At 43.5% G+C, this 7,376-nt stretch overlaps 1 pseudogene; it reads right to left on the bottom strand.

Moving 5' to 3' along the window:
• Window positions 1–1,139: 1,139 nt before the first annotated feature.
• On the bottom strand, window positions 1,140–2,023 carry LOC128129235 (oil body-associated protein 1A-like; annotated as a pseudogene).
• Window positions 2,024–7,376: the final 5,353 nt, after the last annotated feature.

Below are 7,376 nucleotides of genomic sequence, written 5' to 3'. Positions count from 1 at the left end.
GTACTCCATCCCCCTCATGGTTGCCTTATTTGACTTATATTGCTGAGGTACCCCCGAAGCATGTGTTGTCGCCCCGATGAAATATTCTTAAACTAGGTCCCTTATGTTAGTTGTTTTAGGGACATTAAAGTGAGAATAACGGGAATGGGTAATTGGGTTATTGTTGGTTGGTGAAAATTAAATATGATATTTATTGTGGGTTGAAAACCCTATATGCTCACCAGGCTCCCAAGCCTGACCCACTCAGTTTTAATTGTATTACAGGAAGTGGCGGAAGGGCATGAGATGGATGAACCATCAAGTTGTTTTGTTTACAAGTCTGCATATGTTTATATTTGTTATATGACTTGTATTGTATTCGTTTATGCTTATTGGTCTGTATCGGAACATGACACCCCGAGTTTTGATTATAATGAAAATACATTTCTTTTATGAAATGCTTCGGTAAACATTGTTTATCATGTTTTGTTTTTGGGAATAAATTCCGCAACTCTTTCAAATCAAAAGGATTTACTCTGAAAATATTTAAAAGCATAAATGAAAATCGGTCTTTTCTGGCCGAGATTTTGGGGATGTCACATTAAAAGATTAAAAAAAATACCTCTTGCTTTCATTACACTTTTTACACTTTGTGTTCTTGTGATTGCAGTTTTGTTCTTTGGTCCAACTGTTTCCCAACTATCATCATCATCTTCATCACTTACAGATGAAACCAGTGAAACTTTTCCACCATTAAAATTACAACCTTCTCCTCCAAGTTCAAGAAGTTCATCATGCATTTGGTGCATTACAAAGCTTAAAAACACCTGAGCATCTTCTTGCCTTTTTAAAAAACAAACTTCAAATCAGCATCCGAAATTCCAAACATAACATATATAAAATTTGTTGATTAATTTTATAACATTAACACAAACCTTGGTCTTCTAGAGAAGCTATCTGGCATATCTGGAGAGAAATTGTTGAGAACAGATTCAAACATGATAGGTCGAAAAGGTTTCCCATTTTCTAGAAGAATGTTGTCTTTCTTCTTTGAGTGAATGTCAGAAGGCATGTCAAATCCAGAAATAAACTCAACAAATGCATGTAAAGTTGGGTAACCAATTTGTAATAAAGGTAAAAATATAATAATGTATGATGTATCACAATTCACGATAACAAAGACAATTGAGTCCAACTCCATCGACGTTTGCTTTTGAATGAATTCCTTGGGATAAACCTTCCATATACGCTCTTCTCCTTTTCCTTTTGGAACAAAACACCATAGCAAGACTCCAAATATGTAATAATAATCGATCGATAGAGCTTCTACATAAGTTGCAGGTGATAAAAAATGGCGGAAATCAAGAAATGTAAATTGTACCTTTAGCGAGATTAGGGTAAAGCCATCACGAGTTAGAGCCATCATCACCTGTGGGAGACCTAGGGGAAGTTGATCGCCTCTATCCATCTGCCAAAAAAGTGAATCGTCTTCCCGTAAGTTTTCATCACTTTCTCCCAATCTTGCCACTCAACTGGACCAGGGACGCCGAGAAGGAAAAGGACGTCCCTCTTCACCTCGTACTCGTGGATGTGCCACATTGGCTTTTCTGAATTCGGCATGGTGAAGAACAATTTTTATGTTACGATGTTTTCAACTCTGATTAACCGGGAATCGGCGACTGGACGATCTTAGATCAAGCACTGTCTCATATCCTCGTTTTGATGGCGACGGAGACGGTGGCATAAATGGAAGGGGGATATCAGAACACAAAATAGAGAGACAGGGGAGGGGGGAGAGAAAAGAGTCGAATGAGTGTTTAAAAAAGCCCTAAAAATTATCCCAGTGATTTTGTGATATATGAGTTGTTGAGGTATATAGCAGAGGTGGTATCGTGATTAGGGTTTGCAGAGAAAGGGAAGAAGAGAATGAAGGGGATCAAGCGGGGTATTAAAAAATTTAAGATTTTTGAGGGGATTTCATTTCCCCCTTTCAAGAAGGCGCGTTTTAGTAAAAATTATAAAGCGACAATCACAGAGGACGCATATTTTAGATAAAGTACCCTCCGTGTTTTTATTTTTTTTACATTTGACACTAATTTAAGGGTACGTAATAATGCGTGACCTAAATCCTCAAATTTTTTGAAGAGACGACACTTTTTTATTGTCACTCTCATTTGCGTAACATAAATTAATAAGTGTCGTGATTTGCGCGTCGTAAAAGGCTCTTTTTCTTGTAGTGTCAGCAGGTTCGTAGTAGACTGCAGACTGCTCAGAGTCGACAGAAGAGCTACGCCGACAGGAGGCGTTCAGACTTGGAGTTCCAGATGGGCGATATGATCCTTCTGAAGGTCTCACCTTGGAAGGGTGTCATCAGGTTTCGGAAGAGGGGCAAGATGGGCCCCAGGTTCATTGGTCCTTTCAGGGTTTTGACCCGAGTGGGTCGGGTTGCTTATCGGTTGGATCTTCCAGCAGAGCTTAGTCAGATCCACAACACTTTCCATGTGTCTCAGTTGAGGAAGTGTTTGGTGGACGAGACAATAGTTGTTCCCTTAGAAGATATTCAGGTTGATAGCAACCTGAATTATATTGAGAGGTCGGTCGCGATTCTGGACCGGAAGACAAAGACCTTAAGAAACAAGGTAATTCAGTTAGTGAAGGTGCAGTGGTAGCACCGGAAGGGGTCTGAGTGGACGTGGGAGGCTGAGGAGGAGATGAGAGAGCACTACCCGGAGTTATTTGCAGATTCAGCCGTAGCAGACTTCGAGGACGAAGTCTGAGACAAGTGGGGGAGAATTGTAATGACCCGTCTTTGGTATGTTGCTTCCATGATATTTATTTAGAAGTTTTCAAGAGGGACTCGGCGAGTCTATAGCCCGACTCGTCGAGTAGGGACGGGATTTCGAGCACGTGTAAGTCGGCGACTCGGTGAGTCCATATTCGGGACTCGGCGAATCTGCCTGCCAGGAAGAAACCCTAAATCCCCGGGTTTGCTCACTATTTAAGCAATGATATGTGCCCCAAACTCGCCTCCTTCACCCTCAGAGAGCCTGTGAGAAACCCTAAACCATCCCTTGATTGATTAAAGTGTTTTTGTGTGATTTCTTGAAGGCTTGAAGAAGAAAAAGAATAAAGGTCCAAGGAGAAGAGGTGTAGAGCAAAGATCCAAGGCCATAGTCAGAGTTCATTGAGGTATTTCTCGGATTCCTTCTGTTTTATGCTTTAAACCTCCATTTGAACACTTCTAGGGCTAGTTTGATGTATTTTCCAACCTTATAGTAGTATGGATGCCTTAATAGGTCGAGATATCCTTAGATCTGTTCATTTAAGAGTTGTAGAGCCCGGATCTATTGCCTTTTTGAGGTTGCTTTGCATAAGAACCCTAGATCTAGCCTTTATCATGCTTTTTGAGCCTTATAATCTTCATGGATGCTTATGGGCACGTAAAGATAGAATCTTTATGTGTTAATCGAGCTAAGGGAGCCCAGATCTATAAGTTTTATATGCTGGATTCAAGCAGAATCGAGTTTAGAGTAGTTGCATGCCAGCGACTCGGCGAGTCGACTCGCGAGTCCCCGATTTTTCCCCTTTTTGAGTGATGCCGAGTGGGGACCAGTGAGTAGTAGAGTGGACTCAGTGAGTTGGAGGTCAGACTCAGTAATGGAGGAACTCGACGAGTTGTTCGTACAACTCGGTGAGTCCAAGGCAATCTTCTTAGCTCGAAGAACAACTCGTCGAGTTGTTCATACGACTCGGCGAGTCGGATGCAGATTGCCTGAGTTTTTGAATCAAAAGGGAACTCGTCGAGTTGATGCCATACTCGACGAGTAGCCACAAGTAGGGTTGAGAAATAAGAATAGAGACTCGGCAAGTTGGCGGCCCAACTCGGCGAGTCAGGTCAACTGTAGGTTGACTTTGACCGGGAGAGTTGACTTTGACCAGGGGTAAAAGAGTCATTTTACCCCAATGCAGTGATTAGTATTTGATTGAGTGTGTTTATGGAATTGTAGCCGGGGAGATACCGGAGCAGCAGCAGATAGCTTCCAGAGCCATACACACAGCAGCCAGTTCACGAGGTGAGTTTCCTTTCAGTAGGAACGGGTCTACGACCACAATGCCGGCCCGTTTAGTAGCAGTAGTTCTGGACTTCAGTCTGATGCAGTAGTTAGAGTGCTTGATGTATTTGTGATTCAAGCATGTTTTGTGTTATGTGTTCTGGACTACGGTCTGATGCATTATATGTGTTATGTTAGCAAATACGTGTTTATGTTATGCTATGACAGTTCCGGACTTCGGTCCGATGCAGGGGACAAGGTCCCAGTTAGTTCCGGACTTCGGTCCGATGCAGTTAGTTCCGGACTTCGGTCCGATGCAGTCAGTTCCGGATTTCGATCCGATGCAGTCAGTTCCGGACTTCGGTCCGATGCAGTCAGTTCTGGATTTCGATCCGATACAGTTAGTTTCGGACTTCGGTCCGATGCAGTCAGTTCCAGACTTCGGTCTGATGCAGCTAGTTCCGGACTTCGGTTCGATGCAGTGGGCAAGGCCCAGTATGTGCTTTATTTGTTATTGTGTGGTATGTGGTAGTTTGGGGGAGCTCACTAAGCTTCGTGCTTACGGTTTCAGTTTTTGGTTTCAGGTACTTCCGCAAGCAAAGGGAAGAGCTCGGGATGATGGCATCGCACACACCACAACTTCAGTTTTTGTCCTGGGAGTTAATTCAGTTTACTTAGATATGTTTTGATACAGTTGTGACATAGTTTTATCACAGTATTTTAGTATGGGTTGAGATACGCAGCATATGGTTTTATTATATGATACTCAGTTTTATGATTTTTGGTTATATTAAAAATGAAATTTTCGGGTCGTATTTTGGGGATGTTTCATGTTTTATCTACGAGGCCGGATACATATGACAATGCCAAAAGCTTAGCCCAGACCTTGATTGACCACAGTGATGATGTTGAGGAAACAACCACCACTCCTGAATCGACCAAGAGGAGTGGTGAGAAAAGGAAGTTTTGGAAGAAGAAGAAAGGCCAATCTTCTCAGGGATCTTCAAAGAAACAACAGACTGTAGCAGTCCATGTTGCTACTACCCCCGTTGTGTCTGCTTCTGTTATGGGATCTTCAGCTCAGACACCTACTAGCAGGTATGTTGGTAACCTTCCCTAGTGTGAAAAGTGCAAATACCACCACAACCCTGGCCCATACCGTGATCTGTCATGCATCAATTGTGGTAAAAAGGGGCATACAATCCAATTCTGCAAGGCACCAGCCCAATCTGCAAATCAATCTTCTGGAGCAGGCGTTGGTCAAGCCTGCTATAATTGTGGAGAAGTTGGGCATTTCAAGAGAAACTGCCCCAAGAAGGCGACAACTAATAACACTGGGAGAGTCCTAGCCATGGGACGGGAGGAGGCAGTCGCCGATCCCACCGTTGTTTCGGGTACGTTCCTTCTCGACAACTCTTATGCTAGTATCCTTTTCGATTCTGTTGTTGAACGTAGTTTTGTTAGTAATTCTTTCAAACATAATCTCTAACCTAATCCCCAACCATTAACCGAAACGTTTACTGTCGAGATGGCTAACGGTGAGAAAGAAAGCGCTAGCGAGGTGTTCGTAGGTTGTACCCTTACCCTGAATGACCATTCATTTCCCATCAATCTTATGCCAGTTTCCATAAAGAGCTTTGATATCATCATTGGCATGGATTGGTTGAGTCCCAATCATGCTGATATTCTCTGTTTCGAAAAAGCCATCCGTCTCAACCTTCTTACGGGTCAGACTCTCATAATCTATGGCGATAAACTCAGCTCCAACCTTCGCATCATTTCCTTCATCAAAGCTCAAAAGCTCTTGCGTAAGGAGTGTCATGCATTCTTAGCACATGTAATCAATGAGAAACAGGAAGTTAAAGACCTCGCGAGCATCCCCGAAGTCTGTAACTTTCCCGATGTGTTTCCCGAAGAGCTTCTACGAATTCCTCCCGAACGACATGTCGAATTCCGCATTGACCTAATTCCTGGAGCTTCCCCTGTAGCGAAATCTCCGTATCGCTTAGCTCTAGCAGAAATGCAAGAGTTATCCAGCTAACTCAATGAGTTGCTCAGTAAAGGATTCATTAGACCGAGTTCCTCACCCTGGGAGCTCCGATATTGTTTGTAAAGAAGAAAGATGGATCCTTTCGGATGTGTATCGACTACCGTGAGCTGAACAAGTTGACCGTCAAAAACCGATATCCCCTTCCGCGAATAGATGACCTCTTCGATCAACTCCAGGGAGCCAGCTACTTCTCAAAGATAGACCTTCGGTCAGGGTAACATCAGCTACGAGTTCATGAGTGTGATGTTTCCAAAACAGCTACCAGAACTCAGTATGGACTCTACGAGTTTATAGTGATGCCCTTCGGCCTAACCAACGCACCGACAATGTTCATGGATCTGATGAACCGGGTATGTCGCCCTTTTCTGGACAAGTTCGTCATTGTGTTCATTGATGACATACTTGTCTACTCCAAAAGCGAAGAAGATCACAAACAACACTTGAGGCTAGTGCTGGAAACCCTTAGATCCGAGAAGTTGTACGCGAAATTCTCCAAGTGTGAATTCTGGATTCGAAAGGTGACTTTCCTCGGTCACGTGGTAAGCGAGGAGGGTATTCATGTGGATCCTTCCAAGATTAAAGCGATAGAGAATTGGTCGGCACCGAAGACACCCACAGAAATCTGTCAATTCTTGGGTCTCGCCGGCTATTATCGGAGATTCATCCAAAACTTTTCCAGAATCGCCAAACCCTTAACCACTCTGACACATAAAGGTGTACCCTTTTGTTGGAGTGAAAAGCAAGAAACAGCGTTCCAGACATTAAAGCAAGCCTTGTGCAGTGCGCCTGTTCTGTCCCTACCCGAAGGGACAGAGGACTTCGTTGTCTACTGCGACGCATCTAATAAAGGCTTAGGCTGTGTGCTTATGTAAAGAGGAAAAGTAATTGCTTATGCCTCGAGACAGCTGAAAGCACACGAGGTCAACTATACTACGCACTCCTTGGAGTTAGGAGCCGTAGTCTTTGCACTGAAGATTTGGAGACATTATCTCTACGGGACCAAGTGTACGATCTTCACTGACCACAAGAGCCTGCAGCACATCCTCGATCAGAAGGACTTAAACATGAGGCAACGACGATGGGTAGAACTACTCAGTGGCTATGAGTGTGAAATCTGTTACCATCCCGACAAGGCCAATGTGGTAGCAGATGCCCTTAGCCGAAAGGAGAGTTCAAGCCGAAAAGTGAAGACCCTGACGATGACTATCCATTCTCACTTATCCATGCAAATCCGAGAAGCCCAGTTAGAAGCCCTCAAACCCGAGAACATGTCAATCGAAGTCTTGAGGGGAATG

The sequence above is a fragment of the Lactuca sativa genome, chromosome 9 (genome assembly GCF_002870075.4).
Source record: "Lactuca sativa cultivar Salinas chromosome 9, Lsat_Salinas_v11, whole genome shotgun sequence".
Classification (NCBI taxonomy): Eukaryota; Viridiplantae; Streptophyta; class Magnoliopsida; order Asterales; family Asteraceae; genus Lactuca; species Lactuca sativa.
Note: the sequence above shows the minus strand (reverse complement) of the source record. Positions and strands in the feature narration are given on the sequence as shown.